We start from the raw sequence: 21,869 nt of genomic DNA, 5'->3' as shown, positions 1-21,869 counted from the left end.
GGAGTCATAAGGAGTTTTAGAGAGCACCAAGTTCAGCATTTCTTAAACTGTGTTCCAAGGTAATGCTATTATCCAAGAGATAACAATGTGGTTAGAAAAAAAGGGAGGGGATTCTGTGGTCGAACAATTAGTTAATTTTTTTTTTTTTTAATTATAGTCAGATTCCCATAACTGTTGCTCTGTCAAGGGGATTGTGAATCTTAACAAAACAAAACAAAACAAAAACAAAATTAAAAAAAAAAAACACAAAATATGTAGCATTTCCCAAATTTCACTACATGACTTGCTTTAGTATCCTCTGGTGCACAATCCTTATGCTGAATAGTTTGGGAAATACCATTGTGATTATACCACTTTAACAGAGAAGGAAACAAAGCTACTGTCAAGACAAAAGCCTATCATTTTACTTGAATGAAAGTCAGAGTCCAGTCTGAAAGTATTAAAAACTCACCAGAGTTGGCAGGAATGCATGGACAGCTCGTCTTCCTGTTTGGTATCATAACAGCTGGTACTGGCAGCCCTTTCTGGCTCCCAGCGCATTTTTCTCCCCCTCCACCCTATGTTACATAGAGCCCCATACAGCTTGTGCTGCCTCCGCTGGTACCTGACGCCAAAACCCCTTTTGTTTCCATGGTGGAGAAGAGCAGCCCAGAACTCCCATTGTTTTGCCATTGACTGATCAGAGACCTGATCATATTCATGTGTGTGAATGAAATCTTATTCAGTGTGAACACTGATAGTGTTCAGAGGGTCATTTCATTTTTTAGATTTATTGCTTTAATTTTCACTTGCAATGAATATAATTGTGTCTCTCCTTGTATTTTGCAACAGTGGTATTTTTAGAAATTAGCTGGTTTTTAATTTTGTATTTAAATGCCAAGTGGATCTTTACTGTGTGTTTAGGAATCTGGATATGAATACTGTGTGGTTGAGGACCAATGACAGTTCAGATTAAGAAGAATTAATGCTTTCTTTATCTCAAACACAAGAAGTGACACACTATTATGGTTAGAGGGAAAAGTATATATTAAAGTCTCTTTCTGTTTATATAAGCTGAGTTCCTCTAGGCCTTTCAACTTGAGAGTACAAACGACAAAGTTAAAGCATCAACAATACATCTCAGGCACCAGGACCCCTCCTCCATATACTGCAGATGCAAGGATCAGTCTTCTCTCAGTGCAAGGCACCCCTCACTACCTCCAGTAAGAGTCAGTCATGGCAGATCATGGCAGAAGGGAAGGGCAAAATCCTTCATTGTACACACACAAGCACACATCTACGTACCTCCACATTAATCAACCTCTCATGAGAGGAAAATAAAATCTTGGTAACTGGGACTGTTTGGAAACTATGTCAAAGCAAAGATTATTCTCTTTCCTTTTTGGCACACGAATACAATATTCTACTCTCCTTCTCTTGTTCTTGACTCTCTCTTTCTCTTTGCCACTCCTTCCTTCCTTTTGTCTGTCATTATACCTCTCGACTGTTTCCCTACCTCCCTCCTTCTTTCAGTATATTTGTCTATCTCTGTCTCTATTTCCTGTCCTCTGTCAGTCTCTCTGTTTTCTTTTTCTCAGTCTCTATCTTTTTCAATTTCCCTTGTTTTCTTCTTCTCTTAGCTAACCTAAAATTCCTGACATTGGTTAGGCAGGAGTCATCAGAGTCCCAGCTTTGGGTAAAAAATTGTGCTAATAGGCAGTCATCATCAGGATTCCATACTGGGGCAAGACCATATCCTTTGTCCCAGATCAGTTATTTTAATCCAGTTGTTTTAGGTTAAACACATTATAACTCACTATAGTGATGTCACAGAATGAAGAGGGAGGGGTATGTCCACACTAGGCTAAAAGACGGATTCTATACTTGAATTCTTAGAAGTAGTCTAACACTTCAGTTATTGTTTCTACCTCACTGTTTGGTAAGTGGTTCTCAAAACTTTGGACTCTGAACTTCCCAAGATAATTTTTAGATGGTCTGCTTAGAGAAAACTGTTTAAAAAAGAAAACAAAGATATTGTTTATTTTTTCAGTGTACTGACAATTGCACTGTTGGTACAAAGGCAGTGGTAGGTAAAGTTGGTGGAATCTGAACACAATTCTAGGTGGTAACATCAAACTTTAGAGTAGTCTTTTTTTTTTTTTTTTACTGTCATGTATTTATAGGAAAAAAAGGTGTGGGGGGGGAGGCCCCTGAGTGAGTTAAATGTCTGACTCTTGATTTTTGGCTCATGTCATGATCTTAGGGTCATGGGATGGAGCCCCATGGCAGGGTCCCTGCTCAGTGGGGAATCTGCTGGAGGGAGAGTCTCTCTCTCATTCTCCTTCTGCCCCACCCACTGCTTTCTCTTTCTCTCCCTCTTTCAAATAAATAAATAAATCCTTTAAAAAGGGAGAGTGGCCCTGCTCAGTGGGGAGTCTGGTTCTCCCTCTGCCTTTTCCACTTCCCCTGCTTGTGCTCTCTTGCTTTTTCTCTCTCCTTCCCTCTTTCAAATAAATAAAAATCTTTTAAAAAAGGGGGAGGGCAGCGGGGGAGCCAGTTCCCCTAATGGTATACTTGATGAAGTAGTATAGGTTATTATTTTCATAACACCCTCTGAATAAAATATATTTTTAATATTCTGTGTGTTCGCATGTGAAGTATGCATAAGTCACTTTTGCTGCAAACTGAAGTATGTGTTGTCTCAAGCAAAAGGACTTGTGTGATGGGTTGAATTGCAAGCTGAACTAACCAGTTTTTCACTTAACATCATTTTAACATGAGAATTTGACTTATAGTAAAACTAGAGTTATTGAGACTTGGGTATTTGGTATATATTTCTCAAAAATAAAGTGTCCTTGTCACTTCAAGGAAAGCAATCATTTTGTATTTCTATTTGTTGCTAATTAACAAATTAGAACTTTCAATTGAAAATTAAAATTTTTGAAAATTTTTCCTATGCCATGCCACACTTGACAACTTCTCAATACTTAAGGAATTTTCTGATGAGATTGGTAGTAATATTAACAAATGTATATTTTTGTACTATGTAATTAAACTATCAGTAATTTGAAGATGTGCTTAACTGTGCCATTGGCTTGGGGTTCAGGCACACTGTTCACATTATAGTTCTAGGGCTCATTAGATATCTAAAATGTGACTTAGAATTTGTTTTCAGCTTCAATTCTCCATTCATAAAATAGATCCTATGTACCCTCTTTTCAAAAAGTTTGGTTATTAAATGAATGAATATATATGTTAAGATACAACACATTGTAGCAACTCAATAAATATTATCACTCTTTTTATTAATGTAAATAGTGATACCTGTTTTATGGGCCTTTTTGGATATTAAATAATACTATAAATGGAAAGTATCTCAAAGGATGTTAGGTTCTTCATTCTTTCTCTTTTCCCTTTCTCCACCCCCCTTACAAACTAAAAATAAAACATACTTTCAACAGTCAGGAAAACAAACTACACCTGTTTTTTTTTTTTTTTTTTTTTTAAAGATTTATGTATTTGTTTTAGAGAGAGAGAGAATGCACACACACAAGTAGGGCAGGGCAGAGGGAGACAATCTTCAAGCAGACTCCTTACTGAGCACAGAGCCTGTAGTGACACTCGATGCCAAGACCCACAAGATCATTACCTCAGCCAAAACCAAGAGTCTGATGCTTAAGGGACTGAGGCACCCAGGTACCCCAACACTTGTTTTTTTTTTAAAAGATTCTATTTATTTGAGAGAGGGAGAGAGAGAGAGAGAGAGAGAGCCAGGGGAAGGGCAGAAAGAGAGAGAGAGAGGGAGAAGCAAATTCCCCATTGAGCAGGGAGCCAGATGTGGGGCACGATCCCAGGATTCTGGGATCATGATCTGAGCCAAAGGCAGACACGTAACTGACTGAGCCACCCAGGCACCCCAATACCTGCTGTTTTTTAATAAAGAAAAATGTAATATAAAAATAGTTTGGATAGCTGTTGGAGAATATGAAGAGGCAAAAGGAGGCCCTGTGGTTATACGGGAATGTGGCTATAGGAAGCAGCTCCACCCCTAGGGTTTGGGAAATCAAAGGAAAAAATCAGGATATGAGAAGCCTAGGAGAGGGACCCTGCAATTCTGAGGGCCACCCTTGGAGGTGGTGCTCTGCAGCCAGTATTGGATTTTGGGGAGCTCCAGTGGAGAACTATAGGCAGTCAAACTCAAGAACTCAGGAGAGGATGCCAGCAGCCCAGTGCTGGCACCTCTGAGATGCAGAATGAACTGGTTCTGCAAGAGCTCAAAAGTCTGTAGACAGAAACTGATTTCTGCTAACACAGTATAAAGATGATTCCTAAGACAGTACTTGACAGCCATGAACATGAAGGAATAAGTCTTTTTTCCCCTTTCTCCTTCCTGCCCGTTAATCTCTCTCCAGTGCCCTCTATTGCAGAACCTAACAGGAAGCCAGCTAGCAACAGAGAAATGTGGTGTGCAGAGACCGAGCCCCAAAATCTCAATGCAGAATATAGAAGCTGGTTTGGGGGCTAGAAGATAGTAGCTTAAAAATGGACAGAATGCCTACCTAGACTCTTTTGTGAGGGAAATTAGAGCAGCCCTCTTTGTTTAAAGTCTGTACCTGAAGTGAACCTATTAAGAGTGACATCTCAAGTCCTCTTGTGAGGACTTTGGTGAACCCAGTGGACTCATTTTCATATCTAGTTTTCGGGAAGAGAGACTCATTTGTGCCATCCAGTACAATTGTAATTACTGTTTTTGCAGAAATAGAAATCCGGGAAGCCGCCAGGAGAGTGAAGCAACAGAATGTGTTTTAAAGTGACTAATTTAAAATTGATCACTCTGACATGCCTCCTTAAGCTTAAGACGTTTCACACAATCAGGTTTTCAGTGTTTTCGTTAGTGTGATTTGCATAACCAAGATTTTATTTAACTTTTTTGTAGAGGATTCTATTGTAATGAAACCAACATAGCTATTAAAGGAATAGACTTGGGCTGATGAATAAATGTGATTTCATTGTATTCTGTGTGATTGCAGTATAATTTTTTGCAATAAATTTGACTTCTAAGGTTTGTGTGTGTGTGTAAGAGAGAGGGAAAGAGAAAGACAGAGAGAGAGAGCTAAGAATAACAATCAGGGGATCCCTGGGTGGCGCAGCGGTTTGGCGCCTGCCTTTGGCCCAGGGCGGGATCCTGGAGACCCGGGATCGAATCCCACATCGGGCTCCCGGTGCATGGAGCCTGCTTCTCCCTCTGCCAGTGTCTCTGCCTCTCTCTCTCTCTCCGTGACTATCATAAATAAATAAAAAATTAAAAAAAAAAAAATAAGAATAACAATCATTAAAATTACTAAATCTTTGCAAGAGAGCATACCTGGGAAATTTATGAATGAGGTCTCAGTTTGCAAAATTGTCAAGGCTAGAATATGAATATATATAGTGAACATATATATGAAACTATGTTTTTCATAATAATTAAAGTGATTAAAGGTAGTGAATAAATATGTTTCAAAATCATATGATGATTTTATTTTTTGCATTCATTTTTTAAAAGGACCTCTACAAGCATCCTAAGAAGAAAAAAGTCCTGATATTCAATTTATTTTTCTTTCTCTGAAATGCTTGCTACAACTTGTTGGGTCTCAGACTTTCTTTCATCTACATGCTTTATACTGATAGTTAGATCATTGATTTTGAAACAGATGACTGAAAATACTCATTTTGATGTGGAAATTGTCTTTACACCCTAATTATTATTTTCTAATGTCTATTTAAAAATACTCACTCACAAAAACAAATGTGATGAAATTCATTATCTGAAAATACAAGGAATAGTGTCATCAGAGACGGGTACATCAGATGGAATTGTAGATATACAGCTTGGAAATACATACGTGATTTTTTTTTTTTTCAGAATTAGAGCAAAAGCAGTCAGATGGAAAATAACACAAGGAATTTGAAATGAGTACTTTTGGAAAGAGTTAAATTTTCTTCTATGTTCCCAAGAGTTTTTGTTTCATTTCACATAGGGAATCTAATCTGTTGGAGATGGTTTCAAGATGTAGAACTCTTATATGTGAAGTATCCCTAATGAAGTTGGAACATCCACGTTGAAATTGCTTCATGTTTTGGTAAGATGAAATGATTCTTAATATGTTGGCCTTTGGAGAATGTGATGAGAAGTGTGCTTGTGTATGTATGTATGATGTGTAAATAAAATATTAAAAAGTTTTATAACTCAATGCACAAGTTTGAGATTCAAAAATATCTCTTTTTTTGTATTATTTTGCATGCAATAATCATTCTTAAGAGAAGTGGGATACGATAAGGAACTCAAATTTATTATTATTAATTTCTCATTATGTATATGCACATTATTTATGTTAGTATGTCAACACAACAGCTCCAAGAATAGATATTATTACCCTCACAGTACAGATGTGGAAAATGGAAGTACAGAGAAAGTAAAACTTTGTCCAAGATCATGTCACTAGTAAATGGAACAAGAGTGACTTTACTGCATGCTCTACTCTTTCTCCTGCCATGCTGCCCCTAGCATTTTGTCAGGTGAGGAGCCAAAGAATTAATATAGGTTTAGGAAAATACCCTAAAGTTTTAAAATGTAATTTAAAAAAGAGTTGTAATTGCCTTCTCTCAAATAGGAAGCCAGTGTGAAGGAATTTCCTTTATAGTTTTGTTACTCTTGAAAATAGAAAGATTTTTGTAAGTTGTTGAGTAATTACATAGATGATGGTGTTTCAAAGAAATCGCAAGTTATAGAAAACCTGACATAGGAAAATATGTTCTATAATTTTCCCATTTACCTTTCCTATAAAATGAAAATCTTGGTAAGCTTCCCCTCTACAAATACCCTGTCATGGCTGATTACATAGTTTAACGGAACTAGTACTAATTCTTTCTTTATAGCTAACTGGCATATAACTCAAATAACTTGAGTTTCATTTCCTTTTTTTACTTATATCATGAGGTTGTTATGCGATTCCACTGAAATAAGACATAATATATGGAAAGCATCTACAATTCTGTCTGGCACAAAAATATATATTCAATAACATAAGCCTTATCAAAGACCTAATGATGTAACAGCTATTAAAATATAAGCCATTATTTTGTTATTATCTATCCATGACGATTTGTAATTAAATAAATGTTTATGTGAAAGGTTCTCTCCATTCCACATTACATAAATTTAGGCTCAAGTGTATTTTATTCTTGTAGAAGACATTTATTTGGGGCAGTTTCAGATTGCTGATTGAAAACTTCAAAATTCCAGTATAATTTAGGTGCATTCATTTATAAATGGCAGAACACAAGCTATTTTGTTCTAGTGACTCAAAAGAGTCATTAGATTAGTTGATCTAACAATCCTACCTGAACGTTTTCAAACGAATTTCCTCTAGTGATTGCAAACCAGATAAGCACTGTGTCCCTGTAAGTCTGATTTGCTTGGGTTATTCAACAGTGACTGACACCTTGGGAGGCTGTAAAGCATTCTCTAGGTGGCCTTCCTGCTTACTGAGTCTTGCTTCTCTATTGGTAATGATCAGTAGCATTTCTGTGGGAGCAGGTACCATGCCTGCATTTGAAGATTACATTTTAACTCTGTGTTGTGAAATGGGAAAAAAAAAAAAGCCAATTTTCAATGTGATATTCTGAGAAGTACCCTTCAACCATCCTCAAGTCCCAATGTGTTTTCACTTTTTGATGGTGCAGTAAAAGCCTATAAAATTAAAGAATGCAATGAAGATATGAGGCTAGAATCTCCAGCATAAATAGACCAAGCCTCCCCCCAGAGCACCATGGGAAGGTATTCTAAGCCAGTCTTAAACTATTCTTGGTTAGTTTGCTTTCTGAAAACACCTGCAAAATTGTCCATGTCCTTCCTATACTGCATTACTTCTCCATTCAGGAGTTTTGCATTTAGACGGAAACTCCTAAGCAAACAATCTCAACTTTCTACTTTACATCCAGCTTTGGACTGGGTTAAAAAGTTTTTGTTGTTCTTGTGGATAGTATTTTTGTTGCTTATGGCCTGTTTCTCTTTGCTTTTTTTCTCTGAAATAACCCTATATTGGCTTCCTGCTTTCTAACTGTACGATAGTGAGTTATCCTCTTTTAATCTCAGTATTCTCCTCATAATGAGAGAATCATAACAGTTACATTGCAGACATTTAAGGATTACAAAGAATATGTGTACATTAACTACTACTTGGAACATTGCTTATGAACTTACAAGGTAGCTATATATGTAGATCTGCTAAGAGGTTTGATTAACATGTGAACACCCTAACATTCATCAACAACTTTTTAGGATCTTCCAGAATAAGGACAGAATTGATTCAAAGGATTGAAGTGACTCAGGAGGAAGCCTCACTCTGAACTTAAAGTGCCTAGACACTAAGCATTTTATTTGCTAATTTTGAGGCCAAGGAAAACAGACTTTTATCTTAAGGTTTGTTCGTATCACCTGTTTGGTTGTGTGCCTTTATCATACCATTTTTCATACTTGCATTTCTAGGCCAATAGTTCTCAAGCTTTTAAGTGTTCACAATAACTGGAGAGCTAATTAAATATATAAGATATATATATTTTTAAAGATTTTATTTATTAATTTATAGAGACACAGAGAGAGAATGAGAGGCAGAGACACAGGCAGAAGGAGAAGCAGGCTCCATGCAGAGAGCCCCACGTGGGACTCAATCCAGGGTCTCCAGGATCACTCCCTGGGCTGCAGGCGGCGCTACACCACTGCACCACCAGGGCTGCCCTGTTGTCAGGATCTTATTTCCATGGAACAGTCTGGGTTGGGTCCGAAGAACTCATATTTTATACATTATTATTTAGGCCAAGAACAATCCTGACATATACCATTAACTAAGACTTATTATTTTTCTTTCTTGAAACTTTAAGTTTTACATAATCTTAATTCTGAAGTATTATTGTTGTAGGTCAAAATGAACAACTTCACTAAGTAACAGTTAAGACAATACTAAGAAAGAGTTGAGCTTCCATAATAATTCTCTGCACTTATTTGCCAATAGGTGACTTCGTAAAGATTCTGATTCCATGGACATATAAGAAGTTGATAGAACAAATAAGGGTTAAATAAACAAAATAGTGTCTTAGTTAATAATAACTGGGGTTCTGATTTGGCTACTGCTTATTGGAAACCTTCTAATAACCAGTAGTTTTCATATGCATTAGTTTATCAAATCTTAATTCTAGTACTTCTCAGTATTTAATAATACCATTCTACAGATTAATAAAAATAGATGTATAGAAGTTACTGTCTCATCAGTTTATGAAGTTAGGAAATGATAGGGCCAGGACTCATTTTTGGCACCATATAGGTATGCATCCCATACACCTGCTTTATTAATCCTAAGATAATTCAATTTTTCAGTCATGAAAGGTTTTGTTTTATGGCAGCCAACAGCATAAGCACGTATGGGAATAATCAGCCTGTATTTGTTTGTTTAAGCTTATGAACACTTAATTCACCCTCACCTGCTGAGTTAGACTTTGAAAGGCATCAGTAGAGTAGACTTATTTCATCTGCTCTGTAAATTACTCAGAAATTTTCTGAAAAAAAAGTCTCACATATCTTCTGTAAATTCTTGTTGTTTTTCACCAATGTGCTTCCTGATTTTCATCAATTCTGCTGAGTGTTTGAATATCCTTTCTCAGTTAAAATGACTATGAGAGATTTTTTTTTCCAAGTTCAATAGCTGGGCATATGGTGTTCATATGAATGAAGTTTCTAGTCTCCTTTGTATCCAGGTTTGTCTGTGTGTCAAAGTTCTAGCCAATATAATAGGAAGTACAATAATTTGTGCCACTTCCTGGTCATGTCCTTACGAGGTGGATATGTATCTTCTCCTCTTTCTTCCTCTAATAACTTGGAAAATGAATGCATAATTGGATGGTCTGCTGAATATCTTGTATCATGCAGACCAGGACAACTATTTGAAGGTTTCCTGGCTTAATTTATAGAGTAGAACAGTCTAGAATTGCTTCTGTGCTGAATGTTGTGTGGAAGATAAATAAGCTTCACTTGTTTAGCCATTGCCATTGAGCCATTATACATGGTGGTATATATATCCTAATGAATTGATGTATTCTTTTTTGTAAATGTGTTACCCATTGAATGCTTGACACACTGTGATTCCTTTGAGAAGTCAATCATAGCCTTAAAAGAAGCACAGGGCCCTATATTTAATAAAGAACACTCTAGTGGTTACCCAGATATTGTATATCTAGACTTTAAACCATCTCACCTTGCCCATTTTATTCCTTACACTGTTCTCCTGACCACCTTTCTCCAGCCTTGTTTTTCTATCCGTTGAACTTCTTCCAGGACAATACATAATTGTTACTTTTTGAACTCTCCTTGCTATGGCATCTATCTTTCATGCATCCAGTGTCAAGAAGGCAAATATGAGACCATAATAATGAATCTTGAGTAGAGCTTCAGGTCCTGGCCCTGCTTAGAAACATTCAAAGTAAACTTTTAAAAAAATATATCAGGCTACCCAAATACAGACGCCATGAAGTAGACTTTTTGATTTCCTATAACTAGATAATAGTGTTCAAATCCACACAACTGTAAGATTTTCTTCATTGTCCTTTGCCTTTATTCAACCCCTCATCTGGTTTATCCTCATTTGCATAGAGGACAAAACTAAATTTTATTTCTTCACATTTGTCTCCTTTATTTTAGAGAACATTTTAAATTTATAGTATTTCCATAGTAGCGTTAGTGTCCTATGGATGCAGTGTTCTCTCAGCTCCATAATGTAGTCTTGAGTTATTCTTTAGTTACATTTCTGCTACAGAGAATGCTCCCTACGTGCTCCCTACAACCACTGGTTGTATCGACAGTCAAGAACCCTGCCTGAGATCCCTTGGCTCTTTATCTTGCCCCTGAATACTGTAGTTTGTGTGCCTTCTTACTAGCAGAGTGCATGCTTAATATGTGCCTCATACTTAAAATATCTCATGGTTGGTTGTGTACTACTACTATGGTGGTATATTATTATTCTGTATCACTCCCTTGATGCTTCTTCTATTTTTGATCATACTTGCTGGTACTTTCAACTCCATGTTCTACATACAGTATCTCATTTAATTCCCTTAAACCACTGAGGTATTGGTAGAATGACTGTACTTTAGTTATTCACTTGGCAAACATTTACTTAGCTCTTCTTTCATGCATTATGTTTCAGGCCAAGTGAAGGAGAAGTCAGTTGCTCACTCTCTAAGAGGAAAGATCAATAAAATTAGTAAAAAAAAAAAAAAAAAAAGCCCCCACAAAAACAAACAAACAAACAAAAACCAAAATACTTTGTAAGTGTAGTAGTATAAGATTTAAGTCTTAGGGGTAGAGAGCAGGGCAGAAAATTGCTCAGTATTACTGGAGGAGGAAGAAGGGGTGAACGTAAAAAAAAAATGTTTCATGGAAATTCTACTTCATTTGGATGTAGAAGTATGAGGCAACAGTCTCAGATTAAATGATGTATTCCAGGATGGCACAGCTAGTTAATGGCAGAAGAAGGGCAAGGATCCATACTCAGGTATTCTGAAGTGCTAGCCCATAGGATCAGCATTCTTGCTGCAGAGTTCTTTGAATTTTGGCTATTTTTGTAATTGAATGCTATCCACAAGTTGGTACCCCACCCCCATCCCCCATCACTATTCCCTTTGCTTCTCAGCACTTGCTTCTCAGTTATAGTTATACTATAACTTATGTGGCAGAGATGATATACAAATTCAGATGTTTTTCAAGGAAACAACTTCCAAATCTTGAGCTTCCATATGGACTCTTTCCTAAAAGTGGTCCAAATGAGATTCCACTTCTGGTCTGCCAGTTCTGCTTTCCACCACCCCTTCACAAATGCTCCTCTTTCACTTTGCAAAACAAAGGCAAGCTTCTCACTCTTGGCATTACCTCCCAGGCTATACCCTCCTGGGAATAAACACCTCAATGATAATCAGCCAAGGGAAGATCCAAGAATAGACTGTAGCCTCCAGAGGGACAGTTCCAGGAAAGCAAAAGTAAGTAGTAAAGGGAACAAATAAAGGAGGAACACCTGATTTCTTTCAGGTGGCAAAACTTTGTCAATGTTACTGTCTTAACCTACCTGTTGTCTGCCACTTGATCAGCCTTCTTGGTCAGCCTTCTTGATCTACCTTACCTTCTTTCAGACTCCCTCTTGAAGATGGAAGTTTCAAATAGTTATAAACCCAAAGTTTTAAGGTTTTAAGGAATATATATTCATAGCATATATCAACTATATAATAGCCCAAAAATTACATGCTCTAGAACTATACAAACATATGCTAAAGTTGTGTTTGATGTCAACTTTACAAATGTGTGTTTATGTGTGTGTGTGTGTGTGTGTTTTCAAAATTATTTCAAAGAAAATACATTTGAAGACCTCCTCCTAAGTATAGTTGCTTTTCGTGGCAGCTGCTGAGGGAGGGTAGGAGGAGACATATCCCCAAGTCTTCATCACTCTCTACCTCTAAGCATTTTCAGGCTTTTTCTTGATATTCTAGGATATTTGCCTTTTGGATAATTCAAACATTAATATCAACTCTTAGAAGATAAATATCACCCAAGTGTTTTACAATGCTATTATTCTGTTGATTTACCTTCATTTTTTTTTCATTGAAGAAATTAATAGGTATTACATAGGTCACTAATTTATCTGAGTTTAAAAATGTGATGCATATAAGAGGTTTCAGGACCTATGTATCAGGTGAGTGAATAAATAAGTGAAATAAATGAGTTTATCCTACTGTAAAAAAGCAATATAAGAGGTTTAGATTTTTCTTGAGAACATGAGAGCAATTATACTATCATATGTATAAGTATTTGTCTAATTTTGAAGATTTACTTTCTGATTTAGTGAACTTTAACTTGACTGGGCTTATCACACAGTATTAGATAATTTAACTGCATAGTATCATTATCATGTAAATGCCAAGGAGGTACCTGTTGTATTGTCATTATATATTGCTCGGAGCTATATCACACAATCATTGAGAAAGGAATACGAGGAGAGCCTGTTACTTCTCAATTTTGAAGAATGACAGTAAAATTGTGATTGCAGCATAATTAAATCTGTATATCTAGATGCTAATAAATTCCCTGCTGTCTTAGAATTCAAAAGAAGTGTCAGGCCTCTCAGCCCTCTCTGGCATTGGTCACAATCTTTTTTTTTTTTTTTTTTTTTAATAGCTTTTGCAGCTAATGACTAGCCTGAAAATTTTCAAGAGAATTTTGCCACTTTATATCCCATATTAAACTCCACTACTGAATCAGCTTATTTCCCTTCAGCTGTATTTTTTTTTTCACTTTCTTTTCTCCTCCCACCCTCTCCCTCTTTCTCTTATATGTGGAGAGGAAGAGTGGTGGTAATTTGGGGTGAAGATGTAGATAGGAGTGTTCCTTTTAGGATGCATTAGTCAATTTTCTTCTTTTCAGGGACATTTAAAGCAGGAAGTGCATAAATAAAATTAATTGCATAACTCTCTAGACACCTGTCAAAATTTTGACATGTGCAGTCCCTATAATTGGCATTGTATATTCAAAGTAAGTTTTGCAAACAGCAGGAGCACAGGCTGCATTGAGAACTGCCTGTTAAATAGAGGCAATCTGCAGTAATGGAGGGTCTGTCAGCAATCCTTCATAGTTATAGCAGTCACTGGCCAGAGTTTTACAAACCGCCTTCCTTATTCCTATTTCTTGCACATGTACACATACAAAGTTTTAGGGCCTGTTTTATGATTTCATTAGCCACTGCAATCTTGTTAAATGTCATGGCATATAACCAAAATAAAACAACTGTTAGATAAGATAATACTAGCTTCAATGACAAACAAACCCTAAGATATTTAATAGCTTAAGCACAATAGAATCTTATTTCTTAGTCATTTAAGTAAAAAATAAGGTGGCTGGTACATGATCAACTCTTATTTAAGTAGATATTCAAAGATCTGGGCCCTTCTGTCTTGTGGCTTGCTGTTTTCAAAATATGACTTTCAAAATCACCATATTTTGTTTCATTTAGCTGGTAGAAGGGGAAAAGACATAAAGAAAACACACAGGGGTTTTTTTTTGTGGACCAGTCTCAGAAGTGGTGGATCAAGCTTTTACTCAGGTTCCATTAGCCAGAACTCACCAATACAGTGGAGACTGTGAAAAATAGTCTACTTACGTATTTAGGAAGGACAAAACATAGTTTGGGCATATAGCTAACCAGAATCATGTAAGATTTTGAAACTGCAGTCATCAGTAATTGTATAGAGTGGAAGAAGATGACCAAAAGTATAGGCAGACACAAAGGAATGAAGAAATTATAAAATGTAACACAGTATTTCATTAATGATTTTTTTTTAATTTTTTTTATTTATTTATGATAGTCACAGAGAGAGAGAGAGAGAGGCAGAGACACAGGCAGAGGGAGAAGCAGGCTCCATGCACTGGGAGCCTGATGTGGGATTCGATCCCGGGTCTCCAGGATCACGCCCTGGGCCAAAGGCAGGCGCCAAACCGCTGCGCCACCCAGGGATCCCTCATTAATGATTTTTATAATCCTTATTGATTTACTTATGCAGAGTGAAGAATGTTGACTTTTATAAACTGTTGACAGCTAAAACACAGGCACAAAGAATGCTGGGCCCCATTAATAAAGCTTAATTCTTAAAATGACTAAAGTAGAAGTTGGTCTATTTATTATTCTATTTCTGAATCTAGATGGGTTGTAGAGGACTGCAGGTCTTAATAAAGATAAATACCAGCTTTTAGCTCAGAATTCAAAAAGGTAGGGATAGAAATGTACTGCAGTCATTCATTCATTATCCAACACACATTTATTAAGTATCTTCAATATACCGGGTACTGTATTTAGCCTTGAAGATAGAGAAATTAATAAGATAGAAACTTTGCTCTCAAGAACTCACATGTGAGTGAGAGAAGCAAACCTATAAACTAATAACTACTTATGTTACCACAGTAACAATTCTATGAAGGTATCGTTGGGGAAATAATTACCTTTGCCTAAAGATATCAGGGAAGACTATGTAAAGGAGATACCATTTATCTGGGGTTGAAAGTATGGGTCTTTTCAGGCAGAGAAGAGACCTTTAGAGAACATTAAACCCATAGTCAATTATATGAAAAAGCAATGCAGCCCAGGGGAATGAAGGAACATGGCATAAGCAGTAGTGGGAAGTCCTTTTGCATGTCTGGAAAATAGAGGCTTTATAATAGGATGTTGGTGTCTGGGGAGGCCAGTTTGTGAAAAATGACATCAACCTCCATGGCAAATGGAGTAGTTGGTCTTTGAGAGAGGTCCCAGCAAAGGGAAGAGTGAATGACTATTTCTTCACTCTCAGCATCTTAGAGTCTAGCCTTCTAACTGCAGACCATAAGGCACTCCTCCTTACTCACTGCATGGTCACTCTTTCTGCACCACATGTGTTCCCAGGCAACTGTGAAAGGAATATACAGCTACATAGATGAAATTTGTTGAAATTAGATAAGTAAAGGAAAATAATGAAAAAAATAGTTTGTTGACTTTAAATATAAGTTGGCCTTAAATAAATATGACAGATCACAGTGTCCTGCTATTAAACAATCCCTATTTGGTGGTTTAATTTCTTCCTGAGATCTGTGATGGGTTAAGACTTTGGGGGCTGTTGGGATGGAATGAATGTATTGTGCTCCAGAAGGATATGAATTTTAGGGGCTAGAAAACAGAATGTTATGGACTGAACACATTCCTTCCAAATTCATAAGTTGAAGCTCTAATTCTCAATGTGACCATATATACAGATAGATCCTTAAGGAAGTGACTAAGGTTAATGGAAGTCACAAGGATAGGGTCCTAATCCAAATAGGAATGGTGTTCTTAAAAGAAGAGACACCAGGAGTATGTATCCACAAAGAAATGCTATGTGAGGACACAGGGAGAAAAGGTGCCAGTCTGTAAGCTAGGAAAACAAGCTCTTATCAGAAACCAAATCTGTCAGAACCTTGGTCTTGGATTTCTAGCCTCCAGAACTATAAGAAAATGAATTTCTATTAAGCCACCTCAACTCTGGTATTTTGTTACAGCAGCCCCAGCTGACCAATACAATGTGTTTAAATATAACTGATTAGTTATGTGATAATAATAAAAATAGTATTATTTTTTAAAGATTTCATTTATTTATTCATGAGAGACAGAGAGAGAGAGAGAGAGGCAGAGACAGAAGCAGAGGGAGAAGCAGAGGGAGAAGCAGGCTCCATGCAGGGAGCCCGATGCAGGACTCGATCCCGGGTCTCCAGGATCATGCCCTGGGCCGAAGGCAGCTGCCAAACCACTGAGCCATCCAGGGATTCCCTATTAGTAGTATTGTTAACCATATATCAAGCCCTATATATACATTATCTCACTAATACACTCAAAAAGCCTTGATGATAGTTATTGTTATCACTATTTTATAGAAAAAGTAGTTCAGGCCAAATAGGAAAGTCCCTGTATTCCCACGCAGTGGAGAGCTCATTGATTTTCCACAATAATATAGCTCCATTTCACCATCTGCAAAGGGCTTAACTTCTCTAAGCTTCAGTCTCATCATTCATTAAGTGATAATGATATGTATGCTGCCCTCTTCAGAGGATTATTTGCCTGGTTTAAATAAAATGACAAGCAAACACATCATATGCACTCAAGTTATGAATATCCTCATCAGCGTCACTATCATATTTTTGTGACTTATTTTGTCCACTCAAATCACTGACTTTTCACAAGACTTGTCTCAAGACATCACAACACCATTGTCAAAGTACCTTCCTTCAGAATTCTCACATATAGCTTTTGTTCTGACTGCTGACTTGTCATTAGAAAAAGGGTATGAACTTAAGGCTTTAATGTAAGCATTCTTTTCAGGTGGTGAAAGAAGATTAGTTTCCTAATGATTTCACTGAATTTCTACCCCTGAAGGATATTAATAGAAATATTGTGTAAACTTATTTGTATTGAATAAAGGACTGAACCATGAAAGAAATTTATTGGTCTTAATATTAATTTTATTCATGTTGAGTTCATACCTTTTTCTGCTTTGCTATCTATCTTTGTAGAACAAAATACTTATTTTGTCTAATAGGATTCTATTTTTGTACATTTTAATTAGCTACTAGAATGTAGTACTTTGTTGTTTTTCTAATAAAGTCTACCAGTGTCTCTTTTCCTTATAAAACTATAGCTTTTTTTGAACTTTAACAGAAGTTTTTCTAACCAGAGTCAAAGATTTCGATTTCTGGTGAACAACTTTATTATAAAGTAATCAGATAAGCTTAACAACCAGAAACAACTTTTAAAGATGTTAAAACTAATGAAGATTAAAGCTCACACACACACACCTTATAATTAACCCCTTTATGCATCCAGAACACATATTTCTTGGTCAAGTTGGTTTAGATATAGCTGCTGATTGTTTTTTACCAAATGAATGTGAACAGAATCCTCACTATGCATATTTTGATCCTCATCATTAATATTAAGAATTTAAGCATTCCTACTTTGTATGTAAACATAACAAAAAAATTCCAAGTGTTTGTATACATCAAGCCTTATCATATATCGTTATTTAACTTTTATGCTGCTTCTTCCTCACTATCCCATTCTAAATCTCTTTCTATATCTTAACTGTAGGAGAGCCACAAAATGTAATAAGAAAAAAAAATAGGTCAAATAACAGAGTAATGCACTATGAGCACTTTTTAGCACATAATGGTTTGACAGTTCTGTTTGAGATCACTAGTAAGGATTAAAAAAAATCATGCTGTTATCCCATCTGAATGTCTTCATAATTGTAAAGGTATTGAGAAATTTGAAAAATGAAAATCCTTTATCATGATTAAGGTGTTAATCCCTTCCTTAACATCAGTTGCTGAAAATATCTCCTAGGAATTTGTAGGTCACAAATACATACATATCCTCTTTTGTATTTTTTGTATTTAATTTGAGAAAAAAAAGTATTTTAAAATAAAAGCTCAAGACCAGTATTGATGATATCATTCTTTGGGATTTTGACATAGTTTCTCTTAAAGTAAGAATTATAAAGCAATGTTATTATTCTTTAGCAAAATCAAAACCAGTATCAAACCTCAGATCTCAGAAAACAGAGAACATTCTACTTTAAATGGACAGCATTGTTATCATGATGGATTTATTTAGCAGACAATAGCTCTATTACTGAGACAATCTGAATTAATCTGAAATTGAATCACCCCTTGTAGAACTGGGGAAATTGAAGCAATTTTAGATTAAGACATATAAATATCATGCTGTAAAGTTTAAATTGAATTCAAAATAAATTGAACTCTTTCTTGTTTTACTTTTATTGTTTTACCTTTTTATCCTTTTCTTTGTTTCAAAGAACAAAGCTAACAGGAAGTTTTTTAAATGTATAAAAGTGTATGTACAGTGCAATACCAAATATAAATATCTAGAATAAAATATACCTGATTTTTTTTTAGCAATTGAAAGTATTCCTTTCTCCTTTAACACAGAAAGTTTCATTTTTATCATACTCAGCATGAATTTGTTTACAGCTTGTGACAGAATGGAAAAGACATAAGCCCTTGACATCAAAGTTATTAGTCAACTTGTCAGTCAAAGTCAATTAAAGAAGATGCACAAAAATAGGCATTTATCTGATGGACCTTCCTAGCTCATATTAGTCATTTAGAGGCTCTTTCTGAGAGACTCATTAGCTTGTCTATTTGCAAATGATTGCCACTATCTGGGCATACTGCCTTTTGGTTCTTTTTTTGCTGAAGGATAATGTTCTCTTGAAAGACAGCCATGTTGATCAGCATAAAGCAATGTAATAGGAGTTGAAAGTCATGTGCGGACCAAAAATGATTCAAAGAGAAATAAAACGTTTCAGTAACCAAGGTTAGTGACTTATTAAACAGCATTTTCACATAGCTAAATGTATCTTTTCTCCCCAAATTTTCACAATCCTGTCAGTCTTCCTCTTTCCTTTCCCCAGGATATTTCTATATCTTCATAAAATCATTGGTGCCTGCCTATATAAGCAGAAAGAGTTTGGAATTTCCAGAAGAAGAAAGAGAAGTAATTTAAGGCCCCCAGCTATTTTCTGTGATCTATGCCCTATTTGTCCAAGGATACTTCTTGCAGAGCTTCCTAGGAGATGTCAGAATTAAAAACAACAACAGCAACAAAAAACACCACAAACAAACAAAAACTTTAGTAAAGATTTTAAGGGAACAAAAGCAATGCAAAAATTAACAGTTTCAACCAGGCAAGGAAGTACCCTCACTGTATCAGAGACAATAAATCAGTGTTAAATCTCCCAGTATGGTCTCAAGTCAGAAAGGCCCTGCATTCATTCCTAACTTGAGATTACCAACTCAAGACCCCATCCAGTTTATACTGGCTCTGACAGCCTGCCCATAGCCCCTTCTTCTTTGCCATCTGTTTGTTACTTTTCTTCATTATATTGTTAAAGTCCACACCCTAAGAAGAGTACAAACTTCATTAACATGAGGTAGGATGCCTGTATAGGCTTATTTTCTAACTAGGACTGAGCAGCTTATGCTCACCTTTTCATGTGATGACTAAATCCCCTTTTCTGAATATTCATCCTAACCCTAAATCAAAAGAACCCATTCACTTCTTCTCTGAGAGTCAGAGCTTTAGAAGCTTCTCCCTGCGATTGCCTATTTGCTTCAAATAAAGTTTCCTTTGTGTGACAACTCTACCTTGTGTAGTCTTGATCTGTAACTCACCAGTGAACTCACATTAGTTGAGTTACACCTGTGGACCTACTCTATAGCCCATCAGATTTCTTTCATATATATGGACATGTCTTCTCCTGCTCATATCTTCCCAATGTCTGAACACAGAAGGAATAAATTTGTTAACACAAGAAATATGCTTGGAAATAGCTATGCATGAATTAGTAAAGAGTTCTTATGTGGAGTAAATGAGAGTTAAGAAGTATCTAGGTGGTACATTCATGAAGCTTTGTTGTTGTTTTTTAAAGATTTTATTCATTTATTCATGAGATACAGAGACCAGCAGGGGGAGAAGCAGGCTCCATGCAGGGAGCCTAATGTGGGACTCGATCCCAGAACTCCAGGATCACGCCCTGAGCTCAAGGCAGATGCTTAACCACTGAGCAACCCCAGAATCTCAATTCATGAAGCTTTGTAACAAGATGTTGTCAGGAGGGAGAAGTAAGAGACCAGAATAAGTCCTTGGTTCTTGACTTAGAGTAAATGCTGTGTTAGAGAAAGGTTGCATTTGAGAGGTTGTTGGCTTAGTTGGAGAAAGGTTGCATTTGAGAAGTTTGTTAGACAATTAGAGGAAATATTTTGGGACTCAGGAAGTTTGAAGAGAGGTAAAGATTTGAAAGTCATTGGATTTTTCTGAGTATTAAATGAGATAATGTCTGTAACATGCATGGCACAGTATCTTAAGTACAGTAAGTGCTCAATAAGTGGTAGTCATTGTTCCTGGAGACAAAATGGAGAATGTGGATATTTGGATTACTATAGAATAGAAGTTGTTTTCTAGAACTAAGTCAGATGGACAAAGGTTATAGAGAAAAAGAATGATTATAATGATGGGCCCCAGGGACTACCCTACATCAGAAATTAAGGGAAAAATGTAGCACCTGGATGGTTCAGTCAGTTAAGTGTCTGATTTTTTATTTCAGCTCAGGTCATCACAGGTTTCTGAGATTCAGCCCTGCATTGGGCTCTGTGCTGGGCGTGGAGCCTGCTTAAGATTCTCTCTCCTTTTGCCCCTCCCCTACTTTCAAAAAGAAAAAAAAAAAAACTAACTGAAAGGAAAAAAAAGACTGTAGGAACAAGGAGTATATGTTCATAAGTATATCTTGAATATGACTCATTCTTGCTCAATGAAAATTAGATTGCAAGGCGTTCCTCCTACCTTTTATTTTTTTAAAGCACCTATTCGATTTATATTTGCCTCATTTATCAGTTTTACCTCAACATAAAAACATTTTACATTTGAAATCATTGACTGATATACCATATTTGATAATCAGTTAAATTCTAGCCCTGTGTTTTTCCTGAACCTAACTTGGAGCCAAACAATTAGAAAACCAATTTTACACTATGCTATGCCTCCAAAAGGGTTCTCATTTTTCTTTGCTTCACCATATGAACCTGTGGCCACAGATAGAACATGAGGTGGTTAAGCACAGGCATGTGAAGTGCAGCCCCAGATCATAGCAAAACACATTTATTAGAAGGAAGCCAGGACAACAGGTCTCTCCTTGCACTGCAAATCTGTGTGATGGCAATGAGAACTCAGTAGCAGGCAAAATGGATCATACCTGCCCAGATGGAGACAGAAATGCTCATGGAGGTGTTGTAAAACACGCTTCTAAACAGCAAAGAGACACTGAGCTGTCTGCAGGGAAATGAAAAAGAACAGCAAATTAAGCATGGCATGGTTATTCACTGTTTTATATTAGTGTCTCTAACTCCGATAAATGCTGCTTAGGGTTTTCACATGCTCAAAACTGTCATTTAATCTGGAATGATGTCGTTACATATTTGAGAGTCATTTTGAAAACTTACTAAAAAGGATCTGACATCCATACCATAGTGTATATGTCTAGGGATGTGGTGGCAGTTTATTTGCCACTGCAAGTTTAATCTAAATCACCAAATATCTAATTTATCATGAAAAATGAAGTTCCGGGAGGGTTTTTTTCTCTTCCTCAATGTTATTAAACAATTTGAGTTCTGCCAGAAGAGGGAATGGCTCATGTGGAAAATATTTAATTGCCTACATTCATATGACAGAAGTGTTCTGAATCTA

The 21,869-nt window shown here is 36.3% G+C and overlaps 1 protein-coding gene across 5 annotated transcripts in view; it reads left to right on the top strand.

Annotated features, from left to right (window-relative positions):
- Positions 1-21,869, top strand: part of LINGO2 (leucine rich repeat and Ig domain containing 2) — a 1,117,067-nt gene that overhangs the window by 214,353 nt on the left and 880,845 nt on the right. For all 5 annotated transcript variants that reach the window (XM_038552580.1, XM_038552583.1, XM_038552579.1 and 2 more), the window contains exon 2: positions 6,000-6,101. The gene's annotated coding sequence lies outside the window, so the exon portion shown is untranslated. The remainder of the gene's footprint in view (positions 1-5,999; positions 6,102-21,869) is intronic.

The sequence above is a fragment of the Canis lupus genome, chromosome 11, assembly GCF_011100685.1.
Source record: "Canis lupus familiaris isolate Mischka breed German Shepherd chromosome 11, alternate assembly UU_Cfam_GSD_1.0, whole genome shotgun sequence".
Taxonomy (NCBI): domain Eukaryota; kingdom Metazoa; phylum Chordata; class Mammalia; order Carnivora; family Canidae; genus Canis; species Canis lupus.
The sequence above is the reverse complement of the archived record's forward strand: the minus strand, read 5'-3'. Positions and strand labels throughout refer to the sequence as shown.